Source organism: Lactuca virosa, chromosome 2 (assembly GCF_052849685.1).
Source record: "Lactuca virosa cultivar CGN04683 chromosome 2, Lactuca_virosa_CGN04683_v6, whole genome shotgun sequence".
In the NCBI taxonomy this organism is placed as follows: Eukaryota; Viridiplantae; Streptophyta; class Magnoliopsida; order Asterales; family Asteraceae; genus Lactuca; species Lactuca virosa.
Window position 1 is genome coordinate 129,408,203 of NC_136427.1, and position 24,429 is coordinate 129,432,631.

Here is a 24,429-nt window from a genome sequence, read left to right on the forward strand (position 1 = left end):
AAATAAGATAATTGTGTGGGTGTGAAATGAAGAGTGGAGGGAGGGTTAGGGGGTCGACCGATGAGACAGGAGGAAAGAGAAGAGAGGTGTGTGGAGGTATGTTGAGCAATAAGTTCTTTCCTAGAAGTATGGTGAACAATTGCTTGGTTACATGACATGTAGTGTTGAGGTGTCAACATAAGTCAACCCCCCTCTCATTTTTTTTCTTTTTTAATTCTGATCGGGTTTAAGGAAGAGGGAAAAAGAAATGGGCTTGAATTTCTAAGCGTAACCGAGAACTCCTTAAGCCCAATAAGGTTTGCGGGTTGCTCGAGTTTTTGGGCTTGGATCAGCCCAAGAATGGTCTCGGTCGAATGCTAGGCCAAAAGAAGTGTATTAAGCCCAATAAGGATTTTTGGTTTAGGTGAGAGAGCCCAATAAAGATTTTGATCCATTAGGGCCCATATACGGGTTTTCGGCCCAAAAAGTTTAAGTGGAAGAGTCTTCGGCCCAATAGGGGCCTAATAGTGATTTTTCGGCCTTACAAGGCCCATTAGAGGGTTTTCGGCCCAAAAATACCTAATGGAGGTATTTGGCCCACTATGGTCTAAGGAAGATGTTCACGACCCAAATAAGGCCCAATAAGAGTTTTAGGGCCCAAAACAATGTTAAAGACAAGTTTCCGGCCCATAAGGATCATGTTTGAGGGTTTATTGGCCAATTAAGGCCCAATAGAAAAGTCTTGGCCCAATAGGGTCTTGGGCTGAGAAGCTAGGGATAACGCCCAAAGTTGAGTGAACATGGCTTACTAGGTTAGATTTTGAGCTTACACGAAGATGTTTCGACTTGAAATAAAATTTTGGATGTATAAACTTGTATAGTATTGAAATTTGGCCTATACCAAAAGTAGGGTTACAAGATTACACAAAGAGATTATCTTGTACAAAGATAGAGATCCTAGCCCTAAATTGCTAGTTGTGACATCATCCCCCCTGTTAGAGGGAATTTCGTCTCGAAATTCTTTCGAAAGCTATCCTTAAGAATTAGAGAAGATATGAGGGTATTTCTACATCATCTGATCCTCACGTTCTCATGTTAATTCAGGTCCGCGTTTGGCACTCCATCGAACCTTCACAATTAGAATGCGACTTTATTTCGTACGTTTCACTTCCCTGTCCGTAATTTCGACTCGTTCCTCAACGAACATGAGATTTTCATTCACTTCAATCTCATCGAGTGGAACAACGAGGGTTTCATCCGATAGGCATTTCTTCAGGTTTGACACGTGAAAGACAGGGTGTACGTTGCTGAGCTCCGATGGTAGTTGCAGCTTGTAGGCCACCAGACCGATTCTGTAAAGGATCTCGAATGGTCCGATGTATCGTGGATTTAACTTTCCCCATCTTCCGAACCGTATCATCCCTTTCCAGGGAGAGACTTTTAGCAGTATGCGATCTCCTACTTGAAACTCTAGCGGCTTTCGTCTTTTGTCTGCGTAGCTCTTCTGTCTATCCCGGGATGCTTGGAGCCGTGCCCTGATTTGGACGATTTTCTCAGTTGTTTCCCGGATGATCTCAGGTCTTGTGAGGGTACTGTTTCGTACTTGTCCCCTTGCCATTTGGGTGTCTCCTACCTCATCCCAACAGAGAGGTGATCTGCATTTCCGACCGTACAAGGCCTCGAAGGGAGCGACTTTAATGCTTGTGTGGTAGCTGTTGTTGTAGGAGAATTTGTGACAACCCGTTATTTTCAATAGTATAAAAGTCAACCAAAGTCAAACTTAGGTAAACTAAAGTCATACATGTCAAATAAAAGTCAAAGTCTCGTTTTGATTTAACTTATTATTGTTAGAATAATAAACTCTATGTGTATAAACCATGTTTTAAATTGTTGAGTAGTTAAGAAGCAAAAACACCCAAAAATCCAAGAAGGCTCGCAGGAACCGAAAACCCTCGCAAGGGCTGTAAACTCCTCAGACCGTAAACGTCCTAAGCCGCAAACCCTCGGTTCGTAGCCATAAACTTCGGTCTTATCTTCTCGGTGCGCAAACCAACGAACATGTCCCATCATCGATTTCGGCCCTATACATATGAGGGGACCGAAATCACCACCTCACTTCTACACTTCTAATTGAAAACACACCTTTCTCTCTCAAATTCATCAACCGAAAACCCCTTATTCTCTCTCAACTATCATCCGAAAAAGGCTTGTATCTCCTTCGGATCTTGCTTAGAACATCAAGTGTTCCTCATTTCTTCAAGCAATCACCTTCCTTTTTTGGTGATCTTTGGGCCGAAAACTCTTGAATCTCCTTGATTTTACCAAGAACACCAAGATCTTCAAGTTGGCCGAAAACCCAAAGCATGGCCGAAAACGCATTGCAGCCTTCCAAAATCACTTCAAACACTCTTATTTGTAAGTGAAACTTACAAATTAGGCTATTTCCTTATCATACTTGTCATTATATTCACTAATTGTATACTTATATATTACGTGAAATGCTATTAGGAATCGTTTTTGTCACGAGATGTTACTTGTGGAACACCATCCTAGATCAAACCTTCAAACGAATCACTCACTTAAGGTGAGTTCGTACCCCTACAATTTACCTTTTTAAAATGTGTTTAGGGGGGGGGGATACAAGCAAAACACAATGGAATTGTGTTAACACTTACACGTGAAAACAAACAAACAAATGAATTCTTATGCTTATAAATATTGTTAAAAACCATTTTCAAACTTGTTTTAAACTATTTTAGATTTCTGTTTATTATCAAAATAATATGCATTTATATATTTATGTATAATCATGCTTTAACGGACTTAGGACTATTGCTAATACCATAACTCATGTTCCTTGTTTGGTTGTGGGCTTAGGGTAGGATCACTAGTCCGACTGTCGGCTAAATCATAATTATACATGCTAAATATATACATGAATATTAAATCTCATTTTCAAGAACATACTTAACTCCATTGCAAATGCTAGGCAAATGAGTCTTTTCTCCAAATCATTTACAATTCAAACAAACATACTGGTAAACTATAATAGGTATAGTTTAGAGAACCAATTCATACTATTTTCTAGATCAGAGAAACAATACATGAATCAATACATACATACTATTACTTTTCATTTCAAAGTACACTGCTCATTTACAAGAACAAGAAACATATACATACTATACGTAAATAAGTTAACTAGAATGTGAAATACTACTTCATGGTACTTAGTAACATTCTTGCTAAGTCATCTTTTGTAACCAGAGTCTCCTGGAGGGAGAGCGCGAGTTTGTGTATAGATCTATACGGGACTGACAATCCCGCACATCGGCTGTTAGCTACAGTTGGGACCGGCAGGTCTACGGGTGACAAATGTCATTTCTTTTCGACGCCCGAAGAACGTCGTGTTTTATACTAGTCAATTAAGTATTGTTATAACCTCAATCACATTAAAATGTTAACTAAAATAGTTAGGTTTACAAGACAAACATTTCTTCAGTGGTTTTATTTTAAACAAAACTACTAAAAGATATTATCTTCTATCACATACATACAGTGATGTTCACACATGAACAAGGCATACTATTTTTCTAATAAAGATAGTTTACAAATATGGAAAACATACATTTATACTATTTCAAGTACAAACATACATTTTACACTAAGTCAAGTTCAAACATACATCTTACACTATTTCAAGAGAACAAAACATACAAACAGTTGGGTCTTGGGTAGAAGACTACTTTTCATTTTAAGAACATATAGGATTTTTTGGGAAGTATACTAACATTTTCATGAAACAAATACAAACATTAGACACTAAATACTTATGAACTCACCAACTTAAATGTTGATACTCTCTTTCAAAATAACTTGTATTCTTAGGGAACCAGTAGACAGGTACACTAGCACAAGTTTTGAGAAGACGGAGCATGTTCAAGACTCGTCTTTTATTTTTGCTATACATTTTTGGTGTTATACAACTATACAAAGAACACACATATATTAACTATATTATTAATCCAATGGATGTTGTTTCTTGTTTTACTATTGTGAATTGTTATGATACTGTACATGACATCCTCCACCCCCCGAATGTTTTCGCCATCTCGGTTTGGGGTTGTGACAGATTGGTATCAGAGCATTGTTTATAGTGAACTAAGTATATCAACCAATAAAAGATATACAACTATAAATACAATGGGATTAAAACACTCTGACCAAGAGTTATACTTTTTAAATATAACAAATATTTTACTAAAGTATACATACATGCATACATACCAGAACAGTGTCATACTAGAACAGAATAAAGGTATTGTGATTGTTGAATAGCACAAGTAGGCTTGGGGATATATAATCAGGTATGGGATTGATATACCTTGATCAACTATATATATATATCCGAGAAGTGATTAGCATATGCGTAGGAATGGTTGTGGTGTTGCAACAAGTCTAAAAACTTACCAACTCTTACTACAATGAAGCACTAAAACATAACATAAACTTAAAATACTATAGGAGTATTTTGTGGTACTATAATTTAGTTATGTGAAAACGAAAAAGACCCTTACTAGTAGGTCTATAGTTGTTGAGTGGATACGCTAAGCTTATATGTGACTAAGATGCTATAAACTTAGAATCTGTGATCTTCGCTTTACGTATTGTTCCTTGTTTGGTTGTGGTCTTAGAGTTGGATCACTTATTCGAAGGTCTATTCTATCTTGGTTATATATAACTGGTATGCACTACGTAAGTATATAAGTAGCTAGTAAGGATCACCTTATAAATCTCTTTAGGAATACATCTATTATATGCTTCTTAGACCCTTATTTTCGCTTAGATAACATGGCTGGATTTCATCTGCCGGGAGACCCGTACATTCCCGATCAAGGGAACGGTGGATGGCTGGAAGCTGAACCAGAAGAAGATAACCCTGTGGTCCCAGTAGAAGAAGACACCGAGGAGAGTTCTGAGGAAGAGAACGAGGAGGAAGTTCAAGAAGACTCCAACTCAGAACCCGAGGTCTATAATCCACCTCAAGTTGCCCAAAATCCTAACCCTCAATAGGATTTTCAAGGCCCGACGCCTCTGTGGGCAATAAACTTGGGAAGGAGGAGTCACGAACAAGGACAACAACCTCCTTATAATGGGGACCGAAGCTTCTACAACCTGAACGAGGGAGGTTCAGCTGACAGAGTCCTCCCTATCTTGGTTCGTCGTATTGCTCGCAATGTTGAACAAGGAAGAGTGGCCATCGACCAAGTCATGGAAATTAGAGCTAAGTCAGGAGTCAATACAGTTAGCCTCCGCCACCTGAATGAAGACCAGGAGTTGACAAGGACTCACACTGATGCACTGCAGATGGAAGTGAATGCCAGCCGATCCGAGGTTAGAGAACTTCGGCAGAGTCAAGTGGCATTGAAAAGGCGTGTATGGGAAACAGAACACCAATTGGTTGGATCCAGGGCATAATCTAGTTCTAATCAGAACAACACTCCTTGCGAGTAGAGCATACTCTACTCACTCTTTTGGATATGGATTAAGTCTACTTATAGACTCTAGTGTTATTTACCTGTTTATGATCCAACCTCGAAATTTCGGTTTCGAAAGGTCCTTATGCTGTCAAAGTTTTCTCTATGTTGGTATGTTGTAGACCTATTGCAAGGTCTAATTTTCCCTAACTCTGTACATCTGTAATACCAATGGAATTGACAGGCATCTAATTCTCTGGAAAGGTTTCTATCTGAATTCATTCACTTTCTAATGATAAATCTCTATTGCAAACACTTAAACTAATACATGTTGAACTAGGGTAAATTAGTTCAAGGAACACTCACATTATAATCACTATTGGAATCTTACCATTATCTTCATTTTTATAAACTTTTAGTTAAAAGATGCCTCTTCATAAATTAAACAGACGCAATATTCCAATAACTTCAACTCAACCACCACCTCCACCACAATTCGATCCTGTAGTTTTTCAAGCTGCAGTGACCGCAGTTGTGACGACAACCTTAACTCAGATCAACACTAGCGGTACTAGTGGGGGTGGAACGGGTATTAACTCTACCCAAGGTGATAGTCATGGACACCCTAAGGAGTGTTCATACAAGGAGTTTACCAACTGCAAACCCAAAACCTTTAATGGTATCGGTGGAATCATTGCTCAATTGCAATGGTTTGAAAAAACGGAGTCTATCTTTGAGATCTGCTCCTGCCAAGAAAGAAGCAAAGTTAAATTTTGCTGCCTGCACCTTCTCCGACAGGGCCCTCACATGGTGGAATAGCCATGTCAAGTCACTTACACTCATAGTGGCTAACTAAATGGGCTGGGAAACACTGAAAGATCTAATGAGGGGAGAATACTGCCCGAGGGGCAAAGTTCAGAAACTAGAACAGGAACTTTGGAGCCTTACTATGAAAGGCTCTGACATAGTAGCTTACACAACTAGGTTTAGTGATCTAGTGGCTCTATGTCCGGGGATGGTCCTCACGAAAAGCAAAAAGATTGAGAGGTACATCTGGGGACTGGTACCTTCATTTCAGGGGAACGTGTTGTCTTCAAACCCCTCTACATTCGATAGTGCCAAACGCTTGGCACAAAGACTCATTGACCATGGAGTTCGTTAACAAGTATCAACCCCTGTCCCAGAACCAGCCAAAGCAACAGACAACAAGAGAAAGTTTTAGGACAGAAAGAAGAATCAATCGGCACAGAACTCCGCCAAGGAACAACAGATTGTGGATGTTCATGCCGCAACGACCCCTGCTGTCACTGCGCAAGCAAAGCAGTATACTGGAAGCCTGCCGAAATGGAACAAGTGCAACTTCCATCACAACGGACCCTGCCGGGAGATGCAGTGTGCTAACTGCAACAGGAAAGGGCACACTGCCAGTTTCTGTAAAACTCTGGCAAGACCAATCACCCAGGTCCCTGGTATTGGAGTAGGCCAGGCCTGCTACGGGTGCGGTGAAGTTGGGCACTACAAAAGGAACTGCCCAAAGGCAGGTAATACTGGTGGAGTAGGGAGAATTTTGGCGATTGGCCATGAGGAAGCTCTGGCAGATCCCATGGTGGTCATGGGTACGTTTCTCCTCAATAACTCTTATGCATGCATACTATTTGATAGTGGAGCGGAGATGAGTTTTGTGAATAAAAAATTTAAACACTTACTTAAACAACCACCACAAGCACTAAAAGAAACTTTCATCATAGAAATGGCTAACGGGAAGACTGAGAACATTAACGATATATACATAGGATGCACCCTCACTTTAGATATCTATTCATTTCAAATCGACCTCATGCCTGTCTCAATTAAAAGTTTCGGCGTCATCGTCGGCATGGATTAGATGAGTCTTCATCGTGCTGACATCATGTGTTATGAGAAAGCCGTTCGTCTTAACCTATCGAATAGCAAAACCCTAGTTATCTATGGCGACAAACCAGGCACAAACCTTAGAATCATCTCGAGTATTCAAGCCCAGAAGTACTTACGAAAGGAATATCATGCGTTCCTTGCTCACGTAGTTGATGTGAGCCAAAAGGCGAAAGACATAAATAGCATCCCAGAAGTACGTGACTTTCTCGACATCTTTCCCGAAGATCTTCCAGGATTACCACCACAACGTCAAGTCGAGTTCAGAATCAACTTAATTCTAGGAGCTACCCTTGTAGCCAAATCGCCCTATCGTCTAGCACCAGCAGAGATGCAGGAAGTATCCAGTCAACTGAACGAACTGCTAAGCAAAGGATTTATCAGACGAAGCTTCTCACCTTGGGGAGAATCAGTCTTGTTCGTGAAGAAGAAGGATGGATCGTTCCGTATGTGCATCGACTACCGCGAGCTAAACAAACTGACCGTTAAGAACCGATACCCTCTACCACTGATAGACGACTTGTTCGACCAACTTCAAGGAGCAAGCTACTTTTCAAAGATTGACTTAAGATCTGGGTATCACCAGTTACGATTTTTAGAGGAAGATGTTCCCAAAATAGCCTTCTGAACTCGTTATGGTCACTACGAGTTTGTAGCGATGCCTTTGGGATTAACCAATGCGCCCGTGGTGTTCATGGACTTAATGAACCAGGTGTGCCGTCCTTACTTAGATAAGTTCGTGATAGTATTCATTAATGACATACTTATCTACTCGCGCAGTAAGGAGGAACATATTCAACACTTACGACATGTTTTGGAAACACTACGAGCAGAGAAGCTTTACGCGAATTTTTCTAAGTGCGAATTTTGGATTCGAAGAGTCGAATTCTTTGGTCACGTGGTTAGAAAAGAGGGAATTCACGTGGATCCTTCCAAAATCAAAGCCATCGAGAACTGGTCCGCACCAAGGACGCCTACAAAAATTCGTCAATTTCTAGGCCTCGCTGGCTACTATCGCAGATTCATTCAGAACTTCTCAAAGATTGCGAAATCACTTGCCACCTTGACCCAGAAGGGTGTGACCTTTGACTGGGAAGAAAAACAAGAAAAGGTGTTTCAAACACTAAAGCAAGCCCTATGTAGCGCACTGATATTGTCCCTTCCCGAAAGGGATAGAAGATTTCGTGGTGTACTGCGATGCATCCAACCAAGGGCTTGGCTGTGTTCTTATGCAACAAGGAAAGGTCATCGCCTATGCCTCAAGACAGCTTAAGACACACGAAGTCAACTACACTACTCATGATCTTGAGTTAGGAGCAGTAGTATTTGCTCTGAAGATCTGGAGACACTACCTGTATGGTACGAAAAGCACTATCTTTAAATATCACAAAAGCCTTCAACATATATTCAATCAGAAGGAGCTCAACATGAGGCAACGACGGTGGGTTGAGCTACTAAATGACTACGAATGCGAAATTCATTATCATCCCGGTAAGGCCAATGTAGTAGCTGACGCCTTAACTCGGAAGGAGTACTCAGGTCGTAGAGTCAAAGCATTGACTATGACAATCCATTCACATCTGTCCACACAAATTAAGGAGGCTCAACAGGAAGCCTTGAAACCTGAAAATGTGGCAGGTGAAACCCTACGAGGAATGGATAAGAACTTAGAAGTCAAGGGTGACGGAGTCTTTTACCTTATGGATCGGATCTGGACACCGAAGCTCAGTGGTTTCAGAGACATTGTCATGAATGAATCTGGACCTCAAAAAGTTATATTAGTGGCCTAACATGAAAGCATAGATTGCTACCTTCGTGGGCAAGTGTCTTACTTGTGCCAAAGTTAAAGTAGAATTCCAAAAGCCCTCAGGTTTACTAAAACAACTGGAGATACCTGAGTGGAAGTGGGAGCGGATTACCATGGACTTTATAACCAAGTTACCCAAGACAACGGGTGGTCTTGATACCATTTGGGTGATCGTCGACAGATTAACCAAGTCCGCACACTTCCTACCAATTAAAGAAACTGACAAGATGGAGAAACTGACCAGAACATACATAAGAGAGATTGTGCGACTGCATGGTGTACCAATATCTATTATCTTTGATAGAGATAGTAGATTCACCTCGAGGTTCTGGCAGTCACTACAAAAATTTCTGGGAACTAGGCTAGACATGAGTACAGCCTACCACCCATAAACTGATGGACATAGTGAGAGAACTATACAAACATTAGAAGACATGCTGAGAGCTTATGTGATTGACTTTGGTAAAGCTTGGGATATCCATTTACCATTGGTCGAGTTTTCATACAACAACATCTACCATACTAGCATCAAGGTTGCTCCTTATGAAGCTCTCTATGGCCGGAAGTGCAGGTCACCTCTGTGCTGGGCTGAAGTGGGTGATACACAGCTAGCTAAAGGACAAGTTCCTGACAACACTCTCACTGGTCCGGAGATCATCCAGGAAACGACAGAAAAAATAGTACAAATCCGTGAGCGACTAAAAGCCTCTAGAGATCAACATAAAAGCTATGCTGAGAAGAGACGGAAACCCTTGGAATTTCAGGTTGGTGACCTTGTGCTATTAAAGGTCTCACCCTGGAAGGGCATGATACGCTTTGGAAAGCGTGGCAAACTAAATCCAAGGTACATTGGGCCTTTTGAGATTCTTGCTAGAATCGGCCCGGTATCCAAACTCCGACTACCTCAAGAACTTAGCAACGTACACCCTACCATCCACGTATCCAACCTAAAGAAGTGTCTATCTGATGAGACTCTTGTTATCCCACTCGATGAAATCGAGATCAATGAGAGCTTCAACTTCGTGGATGAACCAGTAGAAATCATGGATAGGGAAGTCAAGAAAACCACACAAAGTCGTATCCCGATAGTGAAGGTTCGCTGGAATGCAAAACGGGGACCTGAATTCACTTGGGAGCGAGAGGATCAAATGAAACATAAGTATTCGCATCTCTTTCCCTGGTTCGAATGTATCTCTTTAGATCTAATTTCGGGACGAAATTCCCTTTAACACGGGGATGATGTGACAACCCATTATTTTCAATAGTGTAAAAGTCAACCAAAGTCAAACTTGGGTCAACTAAAGTGAAACATGTCAAATAAAAGTCAAACTTTGGTAAGGATAATCATTTACATACAATAAAATTCGGATTTTATTATCAAAAAACGATTTTGGCATCAATCCTACAACAAAACAGCAAGTAAATCCCGAAATATACTCTGTCAGACTCCCGGACTCGCCGAGTCAGTCCTGAACTTGCCGAGTAGGGCCAACTCGCCGAGTCCAGATACTGACTCGCCGAGTTGAGTCGGGCAGAGGCAAAAAAATTGATTTTCAGCAGAAAAACGACAATTGCATCACATACAACAGAAACCAATCAAGGCTCTGATACCACTGATGGGTTTTAAGCATTAGAACAATCCTATGTGCTCATACAAACCCTAATGCTTGGATCTAGGTTTCTCTATTGTACATGCAATGAATCCAAGACTTACAAACCCTAGATCTATCAAATAAGAACTGAAATAAGGGTTTAGTAATTACCTTTGATTGTTATATAGCAATAACAATCAATCCTTGCTTTGATTGGCTTCAGAAAGCTTAGTGCCTCAAGTGTTGCACCTCTAATGGAGTACAAACACCACTAAGCAACTTGGATGAAGAGGGAGGAGAGAGGAGGCACCAAAAACGGCTGGAAACCCTAGAGGAACTCTAAGCCACGTTTTTGGGGCATAGGGGTCCTATATATACATGTAGGCTATTAGGGTTTGCGACTAGGAAACCCTAATCTGACTGCTTAAGCCCTAAGCAGTCCAATGGACCATTCCAGAAGGCCCTTGGACGATTTCTTTATGGTCCTCCATATAGAGTTCGTCCATTGCCATCTAATGGATCCTAAGCCCAACTTTGTAACTATCTTATAATTACAATATCAGTCCCCTTAATTTAATTAATCTCTTTTAGTCACAAAATTAATTCTTAATTAATTCTTGATTAATATTAATTAAACAATATGATTTCTCCTTTAATATATTATTCTTATAATATATTAATAAATCATAATTAAACCTTTCTCTCTCCTTAATTCATCCTACATATTGCTATGGTGAAGGCAACCCAAAAGGACCATGCTCATAATCGGGTCAAGTACATACCAAAATAGTTATGGACTTAGACACTAATCCAACAAGGATCACTAGTCCGAATGTCGGCTAAATCATAATTATACATGCTAAATATATACATGAATATTAAATCTCATTTTCAAGAACATACTTAACTCAATAGCAAATGCTGGACAAATGAGTCTTTTCTCCAAATCATTTACAGTTTGAACAAACATACTGGCAAAACCAATTCATACTATTTTCTAGATCAGAGAAACAATACATGAATCAATACATACATACTATTACTTTTCATTTCAAAGCACACTACTCATTTAAAAGAACAAGAAACATATACATACTATACGTAAACAAGTTAACTAGAATGTGAAATACTACTTCATGGTACTTAGCAACATTCTTGCTAAGTCATGTTTTGTAACCAGAGTCTCCTCGATGGAGAGCGTGAGTTTGTGTATAGATCTATATGGGACTGACAATCCCGCACCTCGGTTTTTAGCTACAGTTGGGACCGGCAGGTATATGGGCGACAAATGTCATTTCTTTTTCGACGCCTAAAGAACGTCGTGTTTTATACTAGTCAATTAAGTATGGTTATAACTGCTGGGTTTTGAGCATTCTAACACTCCTATGGTGTACATGGAACCCTAGAAAACTTGGATCTATGTTTTCTCTAATCTTCATGCAAATTTGATTTTTCCAAGGTTCTCATCCTAACTAGCATTGCATGGGGTACTTGTAATATAAAAACTAGTAGAATGACATACCTTTCTTGTAGCTTGGATTCCTTAGACCTTATGAGCCTATCACCCCAAATGTGATGCCTCAAATGTTTCACACAACACCACAACTCTTGGAATAACTTGAGAGAAGAACACTTTTACTCAAAAATCGGCTAGCCCTCCTTGTCTTGTAATAGTGGCCGATTTTGCTCCATATGAGGTTGTTTATATAGTGTGTCACATGTAGGGTTACACCATGTAAACCCTAATGTGCATGGCTTTTCATTTCCCCCATGATCCATGGGTTATAACCTCCATGGAGTATCCATGGAGCACCCAATGGGTCCTAACCCAATCTAGTGATCCATGAACCATAAGCCCACTACATAAGAAAGAATGATTTACAAATCAATCCCCATATATTTAATTAGTCTCTTTTTGATCACAAAATTAATTCCAAATCAATTCTTGATCAATACTAATTAAATAATATGATTTCATATCAATATATTAGAACTTATAAAATATTAACAAACCATAAGTGTCATTTTTCTCATTATGTCTATCCAATTGTTGAGATGCCGAGCAACCCAAATGGACCATGCTAAGCTGGGTCAAGTTCATACCAAATATAGTTATGGACTTAGACACCTTATCCAACAGTCTCCCACTTGGATAAGTGTAATAACTATAGTTGCAAGTATGACTTCAGGAACCGACCAACAATCTTAGCTCTTTGAAAGTCTCACGGAACTAAGATGATGATGCACCATTTAAGATAAGTGATCATATAATACTCTGTTCTAGATACCAGCCGGACAAATCCATGGAAAAATGTCGTACTTATCGTCTAGCAGTTTGTTTCCCGATTTCCGATTTGCTTGACATAGAACTAAACTGAACACATCAATTTGGTTCTGACCGGACCCGGTACATAGGTCAAAACAAAATCATCGAGGGGCCCAGATATCGCTTTTAATCCTCCAAGGACTAAAAGGAACAGATAAACTTCGACTCATATGCTTGTACTAACTATTTGTTGAATCATACACAAAAGCACGTTTTATAACATCGAGTTACCGATGCGTTTTCGTACAATCAATGTACAACCAACTCATAATCAGCAACTGATATCTCTAGGTTCGAAGACTTATATGATATTACCGTCTCACGATCACTCGAGATAAATTCCATGAAGTGATATAAGTGAGCGTGGGTTGAATCCAATACTCAGAACTTATGAGCACTCATGAATGTTGTAGCAACTTTTGCTATGTCTAACATCTTAGACATCTACAAACCCAATTCATGACACTATTGATTCATACCTACTTCCAACATATGACTGACTGTGGAGAGTTTGAATAAAGTAATTATTCTGGAAGTCAAAACATGCAAAATTGAAACAATAGTAAACAATTGACATAAGATAGCAACACTTTACTTATAAATAAACAACAACTTTTATTTAATCATCAAATGTCAATTTACATTTTACAAGTTTCAGAAAAACTATCTAATCTGTAAAACTAATATCATCCTTCAGCCCGATGCGCCTCGCATGCTGAAAATGCTTAGCCCTACACAGTGTCTTCGTGAGGGGATCTGTTGGGTTCTCATCCGATGATACCCTCCTCACCACGAGGAGTCCTTCTTCTATCCGATGTCTAATGAAGTGGTATTTTCTGTCGATGTGCTTGGATCTGTCGTGATCCCTTCGTTCCTTAGCTAAGGCAACTGCACCCTCGTTGTCACAAAAAATCTCCATAGGCTCCTTAATACCTGGTACAACTCCAAGGTCTCCAATGAAGTTCTTTAGCCATATTGCCTCCTTTGTTGCCTCGCTTGCCTCTATATACTCTAATTCGCAAGTTGAATCAGCTACCGTCTCCTGTTTGGAACTTTTCCAAGTAATTGCTCCTCCATTTAGGGTAAAGACCCAGCCCGATTGAGAGCGGAAATTATCCCTATCAGTCTGGAAACCAGCATCACTATACCCCACTACTTTCAAGTCATCACTCCCACCAAGGGTAAGGACCCAGTCCCTAGTCCTCCGTAGGTACTTGAGAATATTTTTCACCGCAGTCCAGTGAGCCTTGCCCGGATTCCCTTGATATCTGCTGACCATGCTCAAAGCAAAGGCCACATCAGGGCGAGTACAAGTCATATCATACATGATCGAGCCTACAATGGAAGCATACGACACTCGACTCATCTCAGCTATCTCAGCCTCTATACTCGGGCTCTGAGTCTTACTCAGTTTGGCGTTGCTCTGGATTGGTAAGTCACCTTTCTTGGAATCCTACATGCTGAACCTTTTCAGCACCTTATCCAAGTAGGTACTTTGACTAAGTCCAATTAGTCTCTTACTCATGTCTCTCAATATTCTTATCCCTAGGATATAGGCAGCTTCTCCAAGGTCCTTCATAGTGAAACACTTCCCAAGCCAGGACTTAACTTCCTGCAGAATTGGGATGTCATTTCCTATGAGTAGTATATCATCCACATACAATACCAAAAAGCTAACTGTACTCCCACTAGCCTTAAAATATACACAGGACTCATCTTCGCTCCTCCAAAAACCAAACTCTTTGACTTTCTCATCGAAACAAAGATTCCATCTGCGAGAGGCTTGTTTCAATCCATAAATTGATTTCTCAAGCTTACACACTCTATTAGGGTGCTTTGCATCGACAAAACCCTCTGGCTGATTCATGTAAACATCCTCAGCCAACGTTCCATTAAGGAAAGCGGTTTTGACATCCATTTGCCATATTTCATAATCATGAAATGCAGCTATGGCTAGCAAAACCCTAATAGAATTAATCTTCGCTACTGGTGAGAAGGTCTCATCATAGTCAACTCCCGGAGTTTGAGTAAATCCCTTCGCAACCAGTCGCGCTTTATAAGTGTGTACATTCCCATCCATGTCGGTCTTCTTCTTGAAGATCCATTTGCACCCGACCGTCTTACGACCTGGTACATTTTCAACCAAGTTCCAAACTTGATTGTCATAAATGGACTGAATCTCGCTATCCATGGACTCTTTCCATTTGGCAGATTCAGGGCCTGCCATGGCTTCCTTAAAGCTGTTAGGCTCATCCAAATTTACTAGTGTCCTATCACTGATAAATTCACCACCTTCCGCAGTAATATGAAAACCATAGTAATGCTTAGGTGGATTCCTAACTCTTGTGGAACGCCTCAGAGGTACGGACTCATCAACAGGAGTTTCTTCCTCAGGTTTATTGCTATGGTTTGAGGTTCCTTCACCGCTTGACTATTGAAGTTCTTCAAGGTCAATTTGCCTCCCACTGTTTCCTTGGCTTATAAACTCTCTCTCTCGAAAGACCCATCTCCTTGCCACAAAGACCACATTCTCACTGGTTCTGTAGAAGAGGTAACCAAAATAATTTTGTGGCTAGCCAATGAAAATGCGCCGCTCACTACGAGGTTCGAGCTTGTCCCGAGTCTCACGTCTCACGAAAGCCTCGCAACCCCAAATCTTGATGTGGTCTAAATCGGGAACTTTCCCAGTCCATATCTCGTGAGGTGTTTTGGCAACCTTCTTGGTAGGGACTTGATTAAGAATATGGGCGGCTGTCTCTAACGCATACCCCCACAATGAGATTGGTAATGAAGATCGACTCATCATGGAACGAACCATGTCCAATAAGGTTCGATTGCGCCTCTCAGCCACACCATTAAGCTGTGGTGTTCTGGGAGGTGTCAATTGTGAAACAACTCCACATTCCTTAAGATAGTTAAGGAACTCTGTACTAAGATACTCCCCTCCTCAATCGGATCAGAGCATCTTAATGTTCCTGCCCAACTGATTCTCCACTTCCTGTTTGAATTCTTTGAACTTTTAAAAGATTTCCGACTTATGCTTGATTAAGTAGACATAACCATATCTACTGTAATGACCAGTAAAAGTCACATAGAAGCAGTTAGCATCCCTTGTAGCGGTTCTGAAGGGTCCACACACAACTGTGTGTATGAGGTCCAACACACCTTCACCCCTAGCACAAGTACCAGTGAAGGGTGACTGTCATTTTTCCAAGCAAACAAGACTCACAACTATCATCTGACTTTAAGTCAAATGACTCCAAGACTCCAGTCTTCTGGAGTTGGCCTATGCGCTTCTTGTTAACATGTCCAAGACGACAATGCCACAAGGATGCCTTATCCAAATTAGTGGAAGAATCGATATACAACACATTATTTCCGAAGTTATCTACAACCGACACAGTTTCATATACACCATCACAAGGTAATGCTTTAAAATAAAGAACATTGTTATAAAAAGCATTAATACCACCACATTCATTATCAAATGAAAAAGTAAACCCTTGTTTGTACAAACCGTGAAAAGAAATAATATTTCTCGCCATTTCAGACGAGTAACAACACTTATTTAAATATAACACTAACCCACTACTTAGCAACAAAAAATAAACTCCAATCTTGGTGACAGGTGAAGCTTTCCTATTCCCCATGATCAAGTTTATCTTTCCGTGCTCCACATCCTCACTTCTTCTTAGGCCCTGTAAATCAGAACATATATGAATACCGCAACCTGTATCAAGAACCCAAGAAGTAGTATGTGGTGAGTTATTAGACAATATAGTGTAAATACCTGCATGGATAGGTTTGACCTTCCCATCCTTACCATCTTGCAGGTACTTGGGGCAGTTTCGTTTACAGTGCCCCTTTTCCTGACAATAGAAGCATTGAGCTTATTTTGGGTTGGAAGAATGAGTGACAGAACCACCTTTGGTTCCACTTGAAGAGGAGCCATCAAGAGACTTTCCCTTGGTACCCTTTGAAGGGGTCTTCCTCTTCTTCCCTCTACTTTGGCCGATTGCCAGAACGGGGGTGGTGGTAGGAGTAGGAGTAGTAACAACCGATTTGCCCTTAAGACCAGTTTCAGTGGTCTTCAAAAGCCCTTGAAGTTTGCTAAGTGTGACCTCCTCCTTGTTCATGTAATAGGTCATTCGGATTTGATCATAGCAAGTAGGTAAGGAGTGCAGTATGATATCAAGAGCCAGCTCCTCGAAGAAGTTCGCATTCAACTTGAGCAAACAGTGCATAAACCTTTGCATTTTCTGCATATGGCCCATGATGGGTTCACCATCATTCATTCGGTTTGTTATCATGGAAGAGATGATTTCATACCTCTCTTGACGAGCACTTTGATGGTAGCGATCCATCAGGTCCATGTGCATCTTAAAAGGGTAAAAGTCCTCATAGGACTTCTGGAGTTTAGCTTTCATTGTGGCCAACATGATACATGCCACCTTGGTAGCATCTCTCTCATGTGCCCTAAAGTCAGCGATCTCCTCTGGAGTAGCAGTAGACTCATCAATTTCCTTCAGCTCCTTGTCGAGGATATATTCCTTGTCCTCGTAACGCGTGACCATCCTGATGTTCCTGATCAAATCATTAAAGTTTGAACCATCAAAGATGACTCTCCCACAAAGGTTCATGAGAGAGAAGGAGCCAGTAGGGTTTGAGCCAGAAGCAGCATTGTTGGAAGACATCTGAAAAGACAAGTTTAGATTAGATATAGAATCCTTAATAAGACACCCAAATGTAATATTAAGGCTAGGACCCAACACAATACTTTATAACTTGGAAGAGGGATGCCGTAATCCAAGCTATAAAATATTTGAAGGTAGGCGAATGACGATTCACCAATTTCCACTATGAAAAACGAAATAAATTATTAGGTTTTAATTGGATTGAAACTCCTAGATCTTTTGAGATTCATTGAACTTTTCGATGGCATGTTTAACTATCTATTGTGCCCTCTCAAGTTTGTGACTGGGATGCCGAGGATCACAAACAAGGTGTGAATAACCATGAAAATTAACTTGGTTCCCTTAATCTTTATCACCTAATCAGTGTCCCGGTTACCCACACACGCTCCACCGATCTATGATAAACATTAAGTCACCCTTTGCCACTCTTACTAGTCCATGTTAGTGTGCCGGTTACCCACACACGCTCCACCAATGACTTGGTAAGGTACAAAGTATAATTTCATGGGATAGAACCAATTTCACATTTTCCTTAAGTAACTAAGATTGAGAATTTATAAAAAGTTTAGTTACTTTATATTTTTCATTATACTTTTAATGAGGATTATAGTCCTTGTGCTACCCGTTCGGCTAACGACTCTCCACCAGTCAAGGAAGCGGTGGGTGAGAGTGGACACCCATTAAGCTGCCATTTTATAGGCAACAACCTTATACCCCCCCTTATAGACCAGCTTCATGAATGAGGCCAACTAACGGTAAAACTAACTTGCTCTTATGCATATATATATATATATATATATATATATATATATATATATATATATATATATATATATATATATATATATATATTATTAACTTATAATACTATAAAGTATAAGGGTTAAATTTTAACTTTTAAAACTATAGGGTTTGGAATTAATGTTTTCTAAAGTGACTTTACAAATTCCAAATCTTGAGGGCAAGTTTTGAAAGAATTCAAAACCTTTCATATTCATAACTTATGAATTTAATGGTTTATTCAAATGAAGACTCTTCACTTTATGTAACATATGGTTCTTTAATTACAATTTAAAGAAGTGACTTTTGGTAATCCATAACTTGAGGACAAATTATGGACTCCATCAATAACATTTAGATCAAGAATTACATCATCTAACAATTTGCAAATAATTCCTATGATCTTACTAAAACTCATAACCATGAACATTCATATCAACTATTTCAAGAAACATATAAACATATATAAACTTGAAAATTTGATAATAACCATTGTAAATGGATTAGCCTAATTATTACCACATCAAGAACAGATTTTATAAGTCCAAAACAGTTTAGGGTAATGATCCTAGTCCATTTCCAGCAGCAAAAATCGAAGTTCTGCACACAAAGGGCTCCTACTCGCCGAGTGCAAGAACCTACTCGACGAGTAGGATGCATTTTCACTTGGACTCGTCGAGTCCCCCCATGGACTCGGCGAGTTCACTGAACAATGAGCATAAAAATTGATTTTTTCAAGCAGTTTGCATCAAATATAAAGAAAACAAGCCTAGGCTCTGATACCACTGATGGGTTTTCAGCATTCTAACTATCCTATGGTGTACATGCAACCCTAGAAATCTTGGATCTATGTTTTCTCTAATATTCATGAAAATTTGATTTTTCCAAGGTTCTCATCCTAACTAACATGGCATGGGGTACTTGTAATATAAAAACTAGTAGAATGACATACCTTTCTTGTAGCTTGGATTCATTAGACCTTGTGAGCCTAACACCCCAAATGTGATGCCTCAAATGTTTCACAAACCACCACAACTCTTGGAATAACTTGAGAGAAGAACACTTTACTCAAAAATCGGCTAGCCCTCCTTGTCTTGTAATAGTGACCGATTTTGCTCCATATGAGGTTGCTTATATAGTGTATCACATGTAGGGTTACACCATGTAAACCCTAATGTGCATGGCTTTTCATTTTCCCCATGGTCCATGGGTTATAACCTCCATGGAGCATCTATGGAGCACCCAATGGGTCCTAGCCCAATCTAGTGAATCATGAACCATAAGCCCACTACATAAGAATGAATGATTTACAAATCAATCCCCATATATTTAATTAGTCTTTTTTTATCACAAAATTAATTCCAAATCAATTCTTGATCAATACTAATTAAATAATATGATTTCATATCAATATATTAGAACTTATAATATATTAACAAACCATAAGTGTCCTTTTTCTCATTATGTCAATCCAACTGTTGAGATGCCGAGCAACCCAAATGGACCATGCTAACTCGGGTCAAGTACATACCAAATATAGTTATGGACTTAGACACCTTATCCAACAATAACCTAAATCACATTAAAACGTTAACTAAAACAGTTAGGTTTACAAGACAAACATTTCTTCAGTGGTTTTATTTTAAGTAAAACTACTAAAAGATACTATCTTCTATCACATACATACAGTGATGTTCATACATGAACAAGGCATACTATTTTTCTAATAAAGATAGTTTACAAATATGGAAAACATACATTTATACTATTTTAAGTACAAACATACATTTTACACTAATTCAAGTTCAAACATACATCTTACACTATTTCAAGAGAACAAAACATACAAACAGTTGGGTCTTGGGTAGAAGACTACTTTTCATTTTAAGAAGAAAATATAGGATTTTCTGGGAAGTATACTAACATTTCATGAAACAAATAAAAACATTTGACACTAAATACTTATGAACTCACCAACTTAAATTTTGATACTCTCTTTCAAAATAACTTGTATTCTCAGGGAACCAGTAGACAGGTACACTAGCACATGTTTTGAGAAGACGGAGCATGTTCAAGACTCGTCTTTTATTTTTGCTATACATTTTTGGTGTCATACAAATATACAAAGAACACACATGTATTAACTATATTATTAATGCAATGGATGTTGTTGCTTGTTTTACTATTATGCATTCTTATGATACTGTACATGACATCCTCTACCCCCGAATGTTTCTGCCATCTCGGTTTGGGGGTGTGACAGAATTCGATTAGTGGCAAGTGGGTATCCCATGTCTTGCCAAAATCTATTACACAAGCTCGGAGCATATCTTCTAGTTTCTGAATAGTTCGCTCAGTTTGGCCGTCAGTCTGGGGGTGGTAGGCAGTACTCATATCTAGCTGAGTTCCTAATTCTTTCTGGAGTGACTGCCAAAATCGTGAGGTGAATCTACTATCTCGGTCAGAGATAATAGATATTGGTACTCCATGTAGTGTCACCACCTCCTTTATGTAGATCCATGTTAGCCTCTCCATTTTATATGTTTCTTTTATTGGAAGGAAATGGGCGGATTTAGTCAACCGATCGACAATCACCCAAATGGCATCCAGTCCGTCTGCCGATTTAGGCAATTTGGTTATAAAATCCATTGTTATTCGTTCCCATTTCCACTTGGGTATCACTGGCTGTTGTAACAATCCCTAGGGCTTCTGATATTCTACCTTGACCTTTGCGCAAGTCAGACACTTGGTCACGTAGGTAGCAATTTCAGCTTTCATATTAGGCCACCAATAATGTTGTTTGATGTCCAGGTACATTTTATCGGAACCCAGGTGGACGGAGTATCGTGTCTTGTGTGCTTCATTCATGACTACGTATCTGAGTCCTCCAAATTTTAGGATCCAGATCCGGTCCATGAGATAGTAACCATCAGTCCTCTTCGATTTCGAGATTCTTTTCCATCCCACATAAGGCTTTGTTTGCGGCATTCTCCGGCTTCAAGGCTTCCAGTTGAGCCTCCTTGATTTGTGAAGACAGGTGGGAATGGGTGGTCATTGTTAATGTTTTTACTCGGCGACCCGAGTATTCCTTTTTGCTTAAGGCATCGGCCACCATGTTAGCCTTTCCTGGATGGTACTTGATCTCGCATTCATAGTCGTTTAGCAGCTCAACCCATTGCCGCTACCTCATGTTTAGTTCTTTTTGATTCAAGATATGCTGGAGGCTTTTATGATCTGTGAAGATGGTGTACTTTGTATCGTAGAGGTAGTGCCTCCAAATTTTTAGGGCGAAGACCACAGCTCACAGCTCGAGATCATGGGTGGTGTAGTTTACCTCGTGGGTCTTTAGTTGCCCGGATGCGTAAGCTATCACTTTCCGCCGCTGCATAAGTACACAGCCCAACCCTTGATTGGAAGCGTTGCAATACACTACGAAATCTTCCGTTCCCTTTGGCAGAGACAACACCGGAGCACTGCAAAGGGCTTGTTTCAGGGTTTGGAAGGCAGCTTCTTGTTTTGCATCCCAGTTGAAGGGTACGCCTTTTTGGGTTAGGGTGGTAAGGGGCTTGGCGATCTTGGAGAAATTCTGAATGAACCTTCTGTAATAACCAGCAAGGCCCAAGAATTATCTGATCTCCGTTGGTGTTCTCGGGGTTGCCCAACCCTCAATGGCTTTGATCTTAAAAGGGTCTACATGTATCCATTCTTTACTAACTACGTGTCCCAATAAATCCACCCTACGAATCCAGAACTCGCATTTGGAGAATTTTGCGTACAACTTCTCCGCTCTTAGAGTTTCCAAGACCTGTCGTAAATGTTGGCTGTGTTCTTCCTTACTCTGAGAATAAATGAGTATGTCATTGATGAAGACGATTACAAAGTTGTCGATGAATGGTCGGGAGACTCGGTTTATGAGGTCCATAAATGTTGCGGGTGCATTCGTTAGACCGAAGGGCATAACCACGAATTCATAATGTCCATAACGAGTTCGGAAGGTAGTTTTGGGGATATCTTCTTCTCGAACTCATAGCTGATGGTATCCGAACCTTAGATCTATTTTGGAAAAGTAACTGGCTCCTTGAAGCTGGTCGAATAGATCATCGATCCGAGGGAGAGGGTATCGGTTCTTGATAGTGAGCTTTTTTAACTCCCAATAATCGATGCACATTCTGAAAGACCCATCATTCTTCTTGACAAACAAGACCGGAGCTCCCCAGGGTGAGAAGCTCGGCCTTATGAATCTTTTGTCTAGGAGTTCGCTCAATTCGCTAGACAACTCCTGCATTTCCGCAGGGGCTAAACTATAGGGTGACTTGGAAATTAATGTGGCTCCAGGTATCAGGTCAATCCGAAATTCGACCCGTCTCTCGGGAGGTATTCCCGGGAGATCCTCTGGAAATACATCTGGAAAGCCGCGCACCTCTGAAATATCGTTGATGTTCTTTTCCTATTTCTGTTTGTCCACTACGTGGGCTAGAAAGGCATGATTCTTCTAGTTTAGGCACTTTTGTGCCTTGATGCATGATATGAGACGAAGGTTTGCGCCAGGTTTATCGCCGTAAATAATTAGTGTTTCGTTGGTGGGTAAATGAAGGCGAACGGCCTTGTCGTGGCACATAATATCGGCATGGTCGGGGCTTAACCAATCCATGCCTATGATCACATCAAAACTTCTAATATTAACCGACATCAAGTCAATTTGAAACGAGTGGTTATTTAGTGTTAATGTGCATCCTACGTAAATGTCTTTGGTTGTTTCAGTCTTCCCATTTGCCATCTCCACCGTGAAGGCTTCACATAGCTTTTGGGGGTTTTGATTTAATAGGTGTTTGAATTTATGACTCACGAAACTCCGCTCAGCCCCACTATCAAATAAAATGCATGCATAAATGTTGTTGAGGGGAAACGTACCAGTGACAACAGCTGGATCTTGCACCGCCTCCCCCTGTCCCATTGTTAGGACCCTGCCGGATCCCCCCTCCACCTTGATTGTTGGCTTTAGGGCGGTTTCGCTTAAAATGACCAGTCTCTCCACATCCATAGCAGGTTCAGATGGCCCCAGTATTTTTGGGTTGGGGGTTGTTTTGCTGTGGATGAGGCCTGCAGTACCGAGCGGTGTGCCCTTTACGATTACAGTTGGTGCACTGCAAGTCTCGGCAGTCGCCATTGTGGTGGAAGCTGCATTTATCACACTTGGGCAGAGTACATGTGTAAGGCTTTGCAGGTGTTGGTGTGGTTGAGGCTGATGCAACTGGAGCTGGTGTGATCTGAGTGGTAGCAGCATGGACTGCTACAGTTTGCTGCTTTTTGGATGATTCCTGATTTTGTCGCCCCTTTCTTTTATTTCCCCGGTTTTTTTGTTGTCCTCTTTCTTTGTTTCAGTGCCAGAAGTTTTCACACTCTTTCCATCCCCGTGGTCGTACAATTTTTGTTCCAGACGCTTGGCACTATCAAAGGTCGAGGGGTTCGCAGCGATCACGTTCCCCTGGATTGGAGGTGTTAACCCCCAAATAAAGCGTTCGATCTTTTTGCCCGTTGATGTTATGATTCCAGGGCATAGAAGTTCCAGTTCACCGAATCTGGCAATGTACGCTTCGATGTCGGAGTTCTGCACAGTTAGGTTCCACAATTCCTGTTCAAGTTTTTGTACCTCGCCCCGGGGGCAGTATTCCTCCAACATCATCGTTTTAAGATCCTCCCACGACATGACACTTGCAGCCGGGAGAGTAAGGGCCTTGATGTGGCCGTTCCACCACGATAAAGCCCTGTCAGCAAATGTACATGCACCGCATTTCACCTTGCTTTCGTCGGGGCATCCGCAGATCTCGAAGACCGATTCAATTTTCTCAAACCACCGAGTGAG